Source organism: Falco rusticolus, chromosome 14 (genome assembly GCF_015220075.1).
Source record: "Falco rusticolus isolate bFalRus1 chromosome 14, bFalRus1.pri, whole genome shotgun sequence".
In the NCBI taxonomy this organism is placed as follows: domain Eukaryota; kingdom Metazoa; phylum Chordata; class Aves; order Falconiformes; family Falconidae; genus Falco; species Falco rusticolus.
The window spans coordinates 1,592,523-1,607,043 of record NC_051200.1 but is presented as its reverse complement, the minus strand read 5'-3'; positions in this window follow the sequence as shown (position 1 = coordinate 1,607,043).

Genomic DNA, 14,521 nt, shown 5'->3' with positions numbered 1-14,521 from the left:
GCCCAGGTATAACAGCAAGGTGGAAAGGGCATGCAGAGGGGAGTCACCTTTCCTGGAGGGGGGTGAAGGGGAGTTATTGTGAGCAAAGCTGCAAGGAAAAGAAAAGGTGTTCAGAGGCTTCAGCCCAGCTGGCATGCTGGCCACATGGGCATGGCACAGAGGTCATGCTGAGGGGAGAAGAGCCAGAGGGGAGGCAGGACCTCACAAGCTGGTTCCGCAAACGCCAGGCTGAAGAATGCCAGAGGCAAGCAGGAAAAAGAAAGAATACGGAGGCAGCTGCATGAGTGAGGGGATGGCTTTGGCTTTGCCCTTGCTGCACAAGGGATTGTGCAAGGGAAGCATCACCCCCGGCTGCCCCATCTGCTCGGTACAGCCCGCTCTCTGAAGGGCCTGGCAGCAGCCCAGGTCTCCAGGTGCCTCCTCACTGTGGGGTGGTCTCCACCCTCGCCGTTTCCCAGACAGTGGCTGTGCTGGCTGGTACCCTGTGTACTGTGGCTGACCCCACAGGATAGAAAGGGACTTCCCGCTTGCTCCTCTGCCTCTGCACTGCCCTGTGTCCCCTGCATCATCCCTACTCAAAGAGTTACTTTGCACCAGTCCCAGCTGAAGATGCCCAGCTTGCAGGCTTCAGCACAAAGGAAGGGCTTGGTGGGAGATCCCTCCTCACTGTGTTGCGTGGAGCGGGGAGCAGCGGTGTCACATCATCAGAGTTCTGGGGTGCATGCAGACAAACGGGTCCTTATAACGTGCCAAAGGCAGCAGCTGAACAAAATGGACAGTGACAGCAGCGATGAGTGGTTTTATCCTGGGGACAAACAAGGCTTGGGCATACTTTGAACAGAAACCACCTCTGTTTCCATGCAGACCTTCATTTCTCCAGGTCTTGGTGCAGCCCACAGAGTTGCTGGTGCTAAGTACCTGAGACAACAAGGGGAGGGGATTAATTATTTGATGTATCCTTATGTTGCATGAAAGAGATGAGGGAAGACATGCATAGATGTTGAAACAGTCTTAGGACAGGGAGCGCAAGCCAATGTTTGCAGTGTGTGGGGAGATGCCATGGGGAGGTGTGAGCAGTGGGTAGGTCTGCAGCTGTTTCCAACCCCAAAACCTTCTCCTCCTAAGAGATGCTCCTTCACCCTCCTCCTTTTCCATATCTTGGTCTAAATCCTCTCGCATCCTTTCCCTTTACACCTCCGTAGCCCAATATGTCATAGTCTAGTATTTCTTTCCCCGCGTTCTCAGATGTCCTGTGTAGGCTTTCATGGTGAGCAGAGGGGAAGATCCCTGCTAGTTGTGCCTGTACACCCTTCACAAAACCAAGCTGCATGTCACAGGCACTAAAACTGCTCACACGGCTAGTCACACAGGAACGGCCAACACAGTGAGCCTTGGCGAACTGAAACCCACTTCTGCGAGCCAAGGAGTCACCTGGCCAGCACATCTTTCTCCAGAAAACCTATCCCATCCTCTTCCAGAGACCGACTCTAAACAGGGGCTTGTTGCAGTGTGCCTAGAAAGCTGCTGTCTGAGTTATTTCAGAGCTAAACATCTGGAGGAACTTAATATTGTGGCCTGCCTCCAAGCGTAACCATTTAAACAAAACCACTTATTTCTATCTGAATGTCATTTAAAATAATAATAAAAAAAGACAGTGTCATGGACTCCACAGGTAGCTGCTCGGCTCTTCCTAAGGGCACACCATTTTTGAGGGCCTCCTTCAATACAAATGATTGATGTTACAAGGGAGTGTTCCTCCCACAGAACTGTGAATTGGTGCATCTCTCTTTCTGAACCCAAAAACCTGACCTTTAGCTCAACCAGATAAGTGAATGAATTAACTGTCCCCCCAAATTTCACTTGAAAGTTTTTATCCTTTCCACATTTCATGAGAGTTTTAAGCTGCTGAATATGTTCAAAGCTGTTAGGAGTAAATTTAACCTTCCCCTGTTTCTGTGAAAATTATGTCCTTTAGATTAAATGGAGAGAAGGAAAAATGGGTGTTTTAGTGGAACAAAAGAGTACAGAGGCCATTGATGTCTGCAAAACGTGTATGTCTGCTGAGGAATACTGTGTGTTTAAAAGCAGTCACTGGGATTTAGGTTCATTAATATTCACAAAAGTATTTCTGCTTTGGGTGGTGCTCCTTCACTCCTCCTCCCTTCCCATATCAATGGTAGTGCCACATGCTTTCCTTTCTTTCCAAAAAGCTTTTTGGAATGGCTGAGAAGAGAATACATCACTTTCTGCTTTTCCAGCTCCTTTAGGTCATAACATGTTCTAAAAATATTGCTGTTTTATTTTCACCTTTGTTTCCTAACAAAAACCTCCAGAGAGAAAACTCCAGCTCATGGTACCCAGGAGTGCGGAGGAATGGAAATGTGGGGGCTGCCTGCAAACAGACGAGTTAATGGTAGAAATATGAAGGGTTTGAAAATAGACTATTTAGTCACCAGGGTTTCAAGAAAGGGATGGAGCTGGAAAATTCCATCTGGAAGGGAGACTGCGTATGTGTGCGTCGTGCCTGTCTGTTTGTCTGTAACAGTGGATAAGACACGTCCTGGAATGGCTCAAAAATACCTTGTGGGTTTCGTCTGAATGTTTGTTCGTTTGTGTTAGGCTATTCATTCCTCTCCATCTCCAGCAGCCTGGAGAAGAGGGGATGGGAACCATCGCCACCACCTGCAGCGCTTTGGGGCACCTAAACATGTTTTTGCCAGAAATCCTTGTAGCCTAAATAGGTTGTGTGTGTTTTTTCTGGATAGGACTCTGGAAATTAGGCACCTAAAGGTCTGCTTTGAATTGAGCCTTTGTCTGGAGCAACGAGTGGGGAGGCACTATGGAAACACCTGAGCCTGTCACCAGTTTCTCCCTCCTCGGAGCAGGGGCACGGCTCTGAAGGCTGGCTGAGCGCCCAAGCCAAAGCAGCACTGGTCTAGACACCAACAACGGTGAGGTTGTGGGGGCAACCGCCGACGCTCTTGTTTTGTCTGGAAGGGCCATGGCGAGCACGGTGGGGTTCGCGGCCGTCTTCTACAGCGAGCCAGCGGTGCTGGGGCTCCTCGCGAATGTGGTCAGCGCCTTCCTCCTCTGCCTGCAGAACTTCACCGTGGCGCACACTGGCCTCAGGCCACAGGGCACGGAGGACATCCTCGCAGGTGGGTGATGCTGCTCGTGGGGGGCACTGGCACTGCTGGTCAGGGGTGAACTTTCCTTGGGAGCGCCAGGCAGGATACACTTTCTGAGAGTCATCCTCATGGGCCAATGGACAGTGCTGGTGGGACAGGTGGGGAAAGGTGGGCTTTCTCCAATGCACATAAGGTCTGTGCACTCCCAAGGATGGATGCTCCTCCTTCCCCAGCAACTGCCAGGAATCTGGTCCCAACCATATGCCATTTCCATATCTTCATAGATCCAAACCACTCCTGGACCTGCTCACCATACCAAGGGGCTCAGTGGGCACACACCAAGGCTCAGCACAGACATTTATCATAAAGGTGGAAAGAGAGGGGAAGACAGAGGCCATAGGGCTGGTCACAAGAAGGCTGTGGGACCTGCCATGGGGTGTCCCCCAGAGTTTGGAGATACAGCACTGCTTCCAGAAGCTCTAACCTTTTTGTGGCTTGCTTCCTACCTGATCTCCTTCATGTGTCTCTCAGGTGTCCACCTCATCCTGATTGGAGGCTTTGTCCAGCTCCTGGCAGGATTCCTTGCCTTCCGGAAATACGACCACCTTGGAGGTGCAGCCTTTCTTACCTTCTCCGCTCTGTGGAGCAGCTATGGGGCTACGCGCATCATTGCAGCCGGTGACCCCTCCATGCAGAACATAACACTGCCCTCGGGGAATGCCAGTCACCTCCTGCCCACAGGCATGGCCCACCTCTCTGCCAGCCAAAGTGCGGTGGCTGGGCTGGTGGCCTACATTTCCATCTCCTTTATCCTCTCCTTCTGTTCAGCCACAGTGAACTACATCATGCCCTTCATATTCGGGGCCATCGCGCTTGCCCTGATCTTTGAAGCAGTCGCACTGTTTGGCCAGTGGGCCCTGATTGTGTCAGGTGTCATCGAGCTTGTCATTGTCATCTGCGGGCTGTATGGAGCAGTAGCTCTCCTGTTCAAGGGCATCACACAACGGTACGTCCTTCCGGGCTTTGGGCATCCTCTCTTCAATGTCTTGCTACTGGGGTCAGCACAGAAGAGCTCTTCCAAGGCCATTGGGGAAGAAAAGAAAAAGAACACGAAGTATGCTGAGCCGATGGCCCTGGGCAACATCTGCGATACTGTCTCTTCCTTTATATTTGCCTTTTACTTCTTTGGGTACATGAAGACCTTCTGTGTTGGAGCAGCATGGATATCCATCATCTCCAGCTGTCAGCTGCTGTCCAGCTTCTACAGCTATCTGAGAGGTGATGTCTACTACACTACCAAGTTTGGTGTCCACAGCCTCTACTGGCTGGTGATGTCTTGGGAAGAGATTATACTCACCACCTTCCTTGGGCTGCCCCAGGCTCAGGAAAGCAGGCTGGGAATGTTTGGAGGGTGGTTCTTCCTGGCCATTGCCTGCGTGCTGTTTCTGCTGTCGACCCACAAAGATACCCTGGAGATGCTGCAAAATGCCTCGTTCATCATCCTCACAACTGCCTTCATCCATCAGATCCCAGTGGGAGGTGCTTACCCATTCCTCGGGGCTGCCTGCAGCCTTTGCACCGCTCTCTCAATGTACGCCACTTTTGCCACCCTTATCAACTCCATCGGGGAGAAGGCTTTGATTCCAGTTGGCGTCCAGGCTATCTCCAGCTCAGCTCTTCAAACCACACTGACAGCTGTCAAAACCTACTTCACAAGGTCAAATAATGTCCCAAGTGGCACCAGTGCTGAAGTGCCAGATGCCTTGTTCTACATCTGCAATGGCCTGGCTGCAGTCTCTGCCATCCAGGGTAGTTTCAGTGACTCCAGCAGACAGCAACTCTCCATACCCTCTGTGCTCATCCCAGGAGCCATAATGCAGCTGTACGTCTGCAGGATCCAGGTTCAAGGAGGGAGAAGGTTTGGTTGCATTCTTCCATTCTGTTATGCTGCCTTCTGGGGAGCGTGGACCTGGCTTCGGTTTGCAGGTAATGCAATGTGAGGGTTCCTAGTTTGCTTACTCACCAAAAAATAAAGAAAAAAAAAAAAAAGAAAAGGGATGCTTTTAGGAAATTTCAGTTTGCTTTCTTCAACTTAATTCCTTCTCCCAGGAGATTCAAAGACACCGGATTTACCAATATTCCTCCTTGTAAAAAGATAATGACCAAACAGCCCACCTTGCATGCATGTAATTGGTTGCCATTGCTGCAGTCAGTCACTTGGTACCCTCCCAGCTACAGGGGTCTGAGCTCTGTCTTTGAGTCCAGTAGAGGTCCAGATTTCCCTGCTAAAATATTGTGAGACAGCACTCAGGCTGTCTCTGGGCTGTCATCTCAGAATAACAGTTCAGGAGATGCTTTTCAGCAATGAAAGACTCCAGGTTCTGAATTTATTCTTCAGAAGCCTGGAGCAATTGATCTTGGTTGGTCATAACCATGAAAGAAGCCCTTAGGATGATGAGCCTGGGCTTTAAAAAGCCTTATGCAGCTCCAGGTGGGCAGCATGTTCCTACAGCCTCCATGCCAGGCCCTATTAAAATGAGCACCTGTGGGGAAAGTTAAAGCTGTTACTGAAAAGACATGGCAAGAAGCTATTCATGTTTCCAGCCAGACCCTGTTTGTCAGAAGTAAAATCATCAGCTTTTTTGGATAACCATCACTGGTTCTTCAGTTAATACCTCAAATACTTTGCATTGTAGAAGCAACGGGTTTCATTGCGGTAGATTTTCTTTATAGCAGCCACCAGCAGTTAGTTTGAACTGCGAACTGCAGATATGTTGGCCTTCTGTCACACTGCACTTACTGGTTTGCTCACAACTGAATCTGCTGGTCCCATTTCAGGCCACTTGGTGAACATCGGTGCGGGGAACAGCGAGGGATTCACTGCGGGTTCTATTGCCTTTCTGGTGCTCAATGTTTTCTTAATTATTTTAGGTAAGTCTCAGTACCGTATGTGATTGTTTATTGAGGGGTATTTGGGATCAGATCTTTAATCGTATCTGTGGTCAGTCTGTGCTGGAGGTGCACAAGTGAGGGACTCTCAGCTCTCTCTGTCACCCTGATTAAGCAAGAACTGAAATGTTTTGCCCGCAGCCAGTAACAGAAGCTGAGTTGGGCTTAGAAGAAACAGTCATAAGGGAATGGAAGAACGTTTCAAAGAAAATAAAAGGTTCAAATAAGGTGAAAGTGTTAGATGGACTGGGCCACTGGCATGTATCCACAGTCACCCTCCAGCCCAGCTGCTGTAAATCAGAATCTTCTTGGCTGCCTAAGAAGTGTTTTCCATGTGAGCATGGTGTACTGGCAGATGAAGGGTTTGGCAGCTTGTCTCTTGAAAGCTGAGGGCTGAACAACATAGCCGTACCTCTCTGCTCCTCCATGAGCAGGGAAGCCAGATCATGGACTGCTCCGTTTAATCAAATAAGATTAAGTTGATTTAGGAGCTCTTCTGCTGTTTTACACATGTTTTTATGGGCCATTCTCTGATGTGGGTCCCTCTTGTTTCTATTTCTTTTCACAGCCTCCTCTTTTAACATGGTGCTTCTCTGCATGACCGTTGCAATGGAGCTCTTGACCATTTGTTTTCTGCTCTTTACGTTGGACAATCTTGCTTTGCCATTTGAAAGTGAGTTTTAGGTGAACTTGGCCATCAAACCTTCACCCACAGAGCGCAGTGAGTGGGTGTCTTGTTGGGGAGCAATGCTCTGCACAAGCTCTATACAGACAAAAGCAAGCAGGAGAGTGTGTCATCTTTCCCTACAAGACTGGTGTGCGTGCAAGCTACAGGTGCCTGAGCCTTCTGGCTCCATGACCGGAGGAGAAAACCTTACCTTGTATCGTAGAATCATAGAATCGTTTAGGTTGGAAAAGACCTTTAAGATCATCGAGTCCAACCATAAACCTAGCACTGCCAAGTCTGTCACTAAACCATGTCCCTAACCAGGTCCTTGACCTTTCTAATAAACATTTAGGTGTGGCTGATACTGCTGGATCAAGACAACCCCCTGAGGTTCTGTACAGTTCAGTGAGCTAAGATTTGGGATGAACCAAATGTGCCACTGGTGTGAATGGCTGTAGCTCTGTGGAAGCTTTGGCTTTGCTGCAAGTGACAATTTTATTAGCAATTACATACAGTGCTTTAGCCAAATGCTTCATAGGAGCTTTTCTGCCAGGACAAAAAAAAAAAAAAAAAAAAAAAAAAAAAAAAGAAAGGGCATATGGCTGAAGATGCACAGGTAGGCAAGCCTGGAAATGCCTTAAATTTTTAGACCCACAAATATGCTGGACTGCAAATGTTGCATGACAGGAAAGCCTGAAATAAGTTGGTAATGTTGGGAAGTCATGAGACGTAGAAGAAAATAAAACTTTGTCATCACCCTTCCTGCCTTTGACTCTCTGGGCTTTTTTTTCCAGTTGTGATGCTAAGCATCTTCAGCATCATCTGCTTCTACGGAGCAACAGCATCGCTTACAAACAGCATCTTTGGGAAGGATCTCATGATGATGGGAACCCCTCTGTTCACAGTAAGAGGTTTTTTGCATGATGGTATAACTTTCCTAGTCAGGGGGGATATCCTGGGGTCTTCAGTCTTACCTAGAGGAGTTCAGATTTCCATTGGATTTCCCTTCTTTGAATCCCTCAGTGCTATTCAAAATCCAAGTTGCAGCATTTCTGTAGGAAGCGATGAGCTGAAAACAAGCTCTCTTCCTTTATGAACAAGGAAACCCAGAGGAAGGGCAGGGACATTTACAAAACTCTTCCCTTGCTCCAAAATGCCTGTCTCCATGGTTCTGTGGAATTAGCCATCTCCAATCCAAGAACTGCTGACAGACGGAGTTTTAAAGGGCGTAACCTTGGGAGCAGGGGGGTAGGGAATTGGAAGCTTCCCAGGCTGGACAGCAGGAGTTCCCCACTGTCTCTGTTAACTTCAAACTCTTTCTGCTGTCCTGTAATGTCTGACCAAGGCAGTTCCACTCACCTGGGTTGACTGACCTGACAGCTCTAATTCCTGCTGCAGGGAAACAGTTTCATTAAATCAGCACTTCTAACCATGCGAGAAAGCATTTGAAACTTCATCTTATTCAAGTTCCTCTGGATTTAGGATTCCCTAGCAGCTTCCTCAGGTCACTTTGGAAAGCAGTTACTCCTCCAGGAAGCAGTCACTGTGCTGTGTGGGATTCACCTCCTGTCAGAGCAGGCAGTTCAGGTGTCCGCACCTCAGCTAGTCTCGTTGATTTTGTCACTGGGACAGAAGCAATCCTTTCCGCCTTGTAATTAACCTCACCTACTTTAGGTGAAGCACCCCTAGAAGCACTGCCTCTTCCCTTTGCCAAGGGAGCATGGCACAGTGAGATACCTGCATTTGGGTGGACTGCGTCCTACCTTGTGTTTCATATGTTTGCTTATTTCCACCGTAATGGATTTATTGTCTCCTGATTATTGCCAGGTTGAGAGCTCTAAGAAGGACACCGAAGATCCTCCACCTTGCATCTGCCCCAGGTCCCACTGTACAAGTGGCTTGAGGACTATTGCTGCTTTGCTGAACACTGGGGCGGTGTGCGGTGTCCCAACAGACACTGTGTATGCTTTGGCAGCCTCTTGCAAGCACCCTCAAGCCATCGAGAAGGTCTACAGAATCAAGGTGTGAATACAAGGCAGTCTTCTTGTTACTTGGATTCTGTTTATGTCCTATAGATGAGTTTTGTGCAGAGGCAGAAATGGGAGCCCCTTGTTTCAAGTTGTCCTAAAGCTCAGATTCTGACTGTGGATAGACTTTATGAGCAGCCACACCAAAACGTCATGGACCTTTTCCTGAGCTGAGCAGCCTGGGGTGAAGCTCTGGGTGTGGGGCACTGGGAATGAGACAGCTACATCCTGCAACGCACAAACCCAAACTGGAACGGCCCCAACACTTGTCACAAGTGGGTCTGAACCTGCATTTGTCCCCTCTGCCTCACAAAGTGCTGAATCAGAACCCCAGGTCTAAATTTCCCCAGACTTTTGGAGACATTCAGTGCTGGAATCAGACCCAAAGTTTGCACCTTCAATACAACTTTTGCAGCCTGGCCCCATCTACTCTCCATGAGGCAATTTCCTGGCTAGCCTGGAGAAATAAGCATAACAGACTATCTCAGCTGGCACTTAGCATGTACATCAGCAACAAAGGCAGTCTTTTCTGTCCTGCTTTGGTGCCAATGCTAACCTTCCTTGTCGATGAGATAATATAAACAGAATGTAAATACATGCCCAGTTCCTTAGTCACTTGGCCCCACTGAAACTGATGTCAGCTGAGGACTGAAATGACACTGCTTTGTGAGCTCTTTTTATTTTCCCTCCATATCACTGTTCAATTTACAGCAAGCTTATTTCAAAGCACTGAAGAACTGAAGAAGTGGTAGATATTGGTTTGCAAGGGTTTGGGCTCTCCTTTCCATTATCCTGTTGTGAATTGGTGGGTTTGACCTTGATTCATACCAGCATAGGTTAGAAGAAAATCAGACCCCTGATGTATAAGATGTTAAAAGCACTGATAACGAGCCAAGTGTCGTCCCCCCTGTGCTGGTTATGTCTAAAGCATGGGAATTGGATGCATCCCACCAGGATCCCAAGAGCAGACTGCTGTTCTCTCTCTTCTTCAATTTGCACATGCAGACCTGAGCTGGAGCATCAATCACAGCGTGCAGTCGTCCGTCCCCGCCCCCCCCCGTGCTCCGGACTTTGTCCAGAGGCAGCATCTTGCTTGCTTGGAGGTCCTGGTCCCTGGGAAGCAGGCAGACTAGGATTCCAGTGTGCTTCGATCTTCCCAACACAAACTTTCTCTCTTCATTTATTTTTTCCCCTCCTTCCCTGCCTGTTTTGCAGGACAGGCCTCAAGAGAAGCCCATCTGCATCTTTATTTCAAACCTGGACCAGCTGCGAGCAGCTGCTCCCCCCATCAGCCCACTGCTTTGGGAATTCATGGAAAATGTTTACCCAGGTGGCGTTGGCTGCATTATCAAGAAAGGAGAGTGGCTGAAGAAGCTAGGTGAGATGAACAGGACAGCTCCACTCCCCCTCTTTCATGTTTTCAACACGGCAGGTCTGCAATCTGCATACCCTTTGGGATGTCAGTGGGGAGAGATTCTGTTCTTTTTATCCTGAGAAAACATCTCTGGAGCTTGTACATGCCTTGGTAAATGTTTAGCAGAGGGTGTTAATGAGCTGGCATGACTCATTAAGTGTGAGGCATTACGATGATTTCTTTAACCCACTCCAGCCTGAAGCAAGAGAGGCTCATTGCCCTGGGATGGTCACCTCTTTCAAGCCCATAGCTGGTAGCTAGGAATGAGAAACCCTGAGTGGAGGATCACAAACAGACGAGAGGTCCTGGGGAGGGGGGAGATGGCGTTCCGATGGGCATCCCTTCTCCTCGCCTCTTCCTTCCTACCATACGGGCACAGTCGAAACGCTGTGAGCAGCAGAGTATGATTCACGCTCAAACGTGGCTTCTGGGAATCAACAGAAATGTTACAGACTAGAGAAACAGTAGGAGTTAGGCATGCTTAACAGGCAGAGGTGTGTGACAGAGGGTGGGAAGGTAGGCAATGATCACAAGAAGTTATAGTCTGTAATATAGGCAGATCCTATGTCCATGAAAACAGCTATGCTGATCTCCAGACCCTTTTCCTTTTTACCCAGTTAGTCCCAAAATCTTACCATTGCTCTCATGGATTTCTGATTGAAAATAATGCTTTTTCTGAACATACACAAAGAGATTTACAGTGTTGTTTGGGGTACGGAGTGGAGTGACTTGCAAAGAAAGCCGGTCTCCTGATGCCATGCCAGGTATTGTGCCAATGCCCTCGCTCTGTCTTTCAAGGTGTCGGAGCAGGCTACAGCAGAGTGGGAACTCAAGACAGCATCATGATCAGAGTGCCTGACCTGACTGTCCTGGTGCACCTCATCGACATGACGGGACCCCTGGCAATCACATCTGCTAATCCTAGTGGAGAGGTTGACAGCACACACCATGACATGGTCATCTCGTGAGTACCCTGTCTGCTGGCACTACTATCGCAGAGCAAACTGCCTCTCAGGTGGGCGGCCAGCAAGTTTGAGTGGTGTATAGCCCATGATTTGATGCCCTGCACTGAGGGGAACTTCAGCACGATATAATATGTTGCTTCTTTTTTCCTTTTTTTCCTTTTTTTCTTTTTTTCTTTCCCCCTACAGGCGGCTTGGCCACAAGCTGGAGGGTGTTCTCTGTGATGGAGAATCTGATGAGGTGGTGGCATCCACTGTGGTCAACTGCACAAAGATTGATGAAAGTGAGTGTAAGAACCACCCTCTCTATGTCAGCAATTGCCTTTTCCTGAGTAGTTTCCATCCCTTTCAATAGTATCAATCTGGCAGCACAGTGTGCTCCAAGAGTAACAGTTCTTGAGTGCCTGGACGTTTGCAAACATGTTGATGAAAAGGAACAAACAAAAGATGTCCTTGGAGGAACTCTGTGTTGACACAGAACAAGACAGTAAGGAGAAACACGGTTGTGCAAGCAAAATTTGCCTTATAAGAGCAAAAATGCTTCAAGTGAGAGGGTGGATGTGTCTGACAGGAAGGGTGTATGCTCCTTGTAGACCACCAGAACGAAGGTGTTACAGGAGCTTGTCCGCAATGATGTAACAGCAGAAGCTGAGGTGTCACTGGCTGGATCTGGGCTGTCACTTGAGTGGGATTCACTAGTGGAAAACTAAACTATTGAACAAGGTGTGAGGACGGTGTTACTAGATGTTTTTGCTTTCTGACAAAGCTTCTGGTCTTCTTGCCACACAACTTTATTATATTTAGTTGTCCTGAGCATTTGGATGGCTTTACTGATCCAAGATACTCCTTTATATCCCCATCCCTTTCTTCCACCCTTTGGGATTATCCTAACTTTTTCATTCTTCCTGTGGGAAGGTGGCATCACCATCGTGAGAGAAGGCTGCATACCAGCAGGCAAAGTGATGCAGATATTTGAAAGAGTGAAGAACAGACTGGTCTGTACCCAAGGGAAGTTTCCCTGAGCCAAAGGAACAGTGTCTGGTCTCTCTTGCTGGAGCACATGGCCTTGTGAAAGCCATACCTTCTCTAATCAAACACTTACCTCCTTGGGAAACGGCAGCACTTCCCCAGCCAGTGTCCCTCCTGGGAGATGTCTGCGGCTATTTATTGTTTATCTCCAGTAAGTGCCTGAAACCGCCGGGAGACCTGCCCACGAAGTGCCAGCAGGATCGGGAGCTGATGCTTTATTGCAGGAATTCCCAGAGTGCCTGTGTTTCCTTAATGCCTTGAACTGTGAAAGTCACGCCTGCTTGTATATCCCCTTCCACGACACTCAGATCTGTCTATTTTAAACTGCTAAAATCCACTAAATAAATCTTTTTGGACCATAAGGAAAAGGCTTTGAGTTTCATTTGATTTCGACCAAGCTATTCGTCCTCCAAAAATTGCAAGGCTGCATGGCTAAACACTAGAGGAAAGAATAAATACCGGAAGGTGCGATTCTGACAGAGGGCTTACAGCAGAGACCTGACCTCACCCCCTGTCCTTCTCTGGCATCTCCACAGCCATCCTCTGCTTGGCCCAGGTGGGTCCCCAGCTGGTCCCAGGGCTCCCAGCTCCTGGCAGAGGCTGGTGTGGGGCCATGGCCAAGCTGGGAGCTGCGGGGGGTCGGGTGGCCCCTGGCTGCGCTGCCTCCGTGTCTGCACTAGTCCCCAGGCACAGGGACCCGCACCAGGCAGCGCAGAGGGGAGGGAGTCTGCTGCAAGAGCAGAGAACAGAACTTTCCTCTCCCACAAAGCAAATAAGACCCAGGGGGAGTCAGGGATGAGGGAAATTCTTAATAAAGGCACAGCTCAACCAAGGAAACAATGAGTTAGGACCCAAAGGCGAGAGGCTGGCTTCAAAACATGGAGATTTGCATTACAGATTTGGAGGGTTTCTGTAATGTTTTTTCCTGTACCGGAGGCAGCGTCCAAGGGGCAGATCTCTGCCAGTCCCCTACAGTTGTTCCTCCTCCTCTCTTGGGCTCCTCACTTGGGAGGGAGACTGCTCCCTCGGCACGGCCACAGTGCCACCTCCCACCACCTGAGGGACAAGCCCCTTCCCTTCTCTTCTTCCTTATCGTTGTTTTGGAACATCTTTTTGTCTTGCTTACAGACTTCTCCCCCAGGCCACATCCCCTCTCCACCTCGGGCAGGAGCTCGCTCCCTCCCTGCTTACCCGGCACTGCCCTGGGACCCGAGCAGCCAGACCCGGGAGCTGCCGGGGCTGGATTCCTCCCACGCTTCCTAACATGTAAACAGTAACTCCAGTTTTAACTGTGCTCAGCTTGCTTTGGCGCTGGCGTTGTTGTCCATCTGATCCTTCACAAGGTGCAACCTGCCAGTCCGTTTGCACTCAGAAGTCACCATAAATAACAGCTATGATTCTGGCTCCAGGCGACGGATGTTGTTTCACTCAAGCAGCTCCCCAAACTGCTGATTACAAATCCTTGGCAGCTGTTCCCCAGGGGTGAACACAGGCTCCCCCTCACCCCGCAGCCTCCTGACCCCCCAAGCCCACTTGCCCCCTCCGCTCCTGGGCTGAGGGCAGTCACTGTTTGCTCCGCTCGGGCACAGCCGGGTATTCCCAGCCACCTGTGGTTTCCCAGCTGGTGCCAGCATCTGTAAGTGGAATTAAGTCATGCTCTCCTCCCTGCACATACCTTCTGGACAGCTACACAACCAGGTCTAGTGGAAGGTGTCCCTGTCTGTGGCAGGGTGGTTGGGACTAGGTGATCTTTAAGGTCGCTTCCAACCCAAACCGCTCTGTGATTCTACGATAAGCACTTATTCAATAAATGCATTGAAGTGCCAGCTGAGGTCTACCACCACCCAGCAAAGGCTTAAAGTTAAGTATGTGGTGAAGTTGCACAGCATGGGACTTCTCTCATGTTGTAATACTTTAATACTTGAAAAACTACTTGACCTTTCCAAACAAATATGCTTTTTTTAATATTGGCTGGAACAACAGCAACAAAAAAAAAGCAGAAGGTTCCTTCTTGACTTGTGACCTCTGTGACATGGGTCTGCATTAGAGCGTCTCCGTGGCAGTGGGACAGGACATTTCAGCTCAAGGGAAGGATGCGGAGTTCCCCATCTGCCACCATCAGTGCACACACAAACAGCCCAGGATTTGGTCAATTGAGGCAAGTTTTGGCCCGGCTAGGAACATTACACATGGGGGCTGTGGGCTCCTGGGACACTGCACGGTGAGCATTGTGGTAGCAGTAGCAGCTCTCGCCTTGCACTGCTGCTATCTGGCAGGTAGATCAAGACTGGGATGTCTCAGCCCTTGAGGAAAGCACTTGAGAGCATTGTGGTGATAGGAAAATC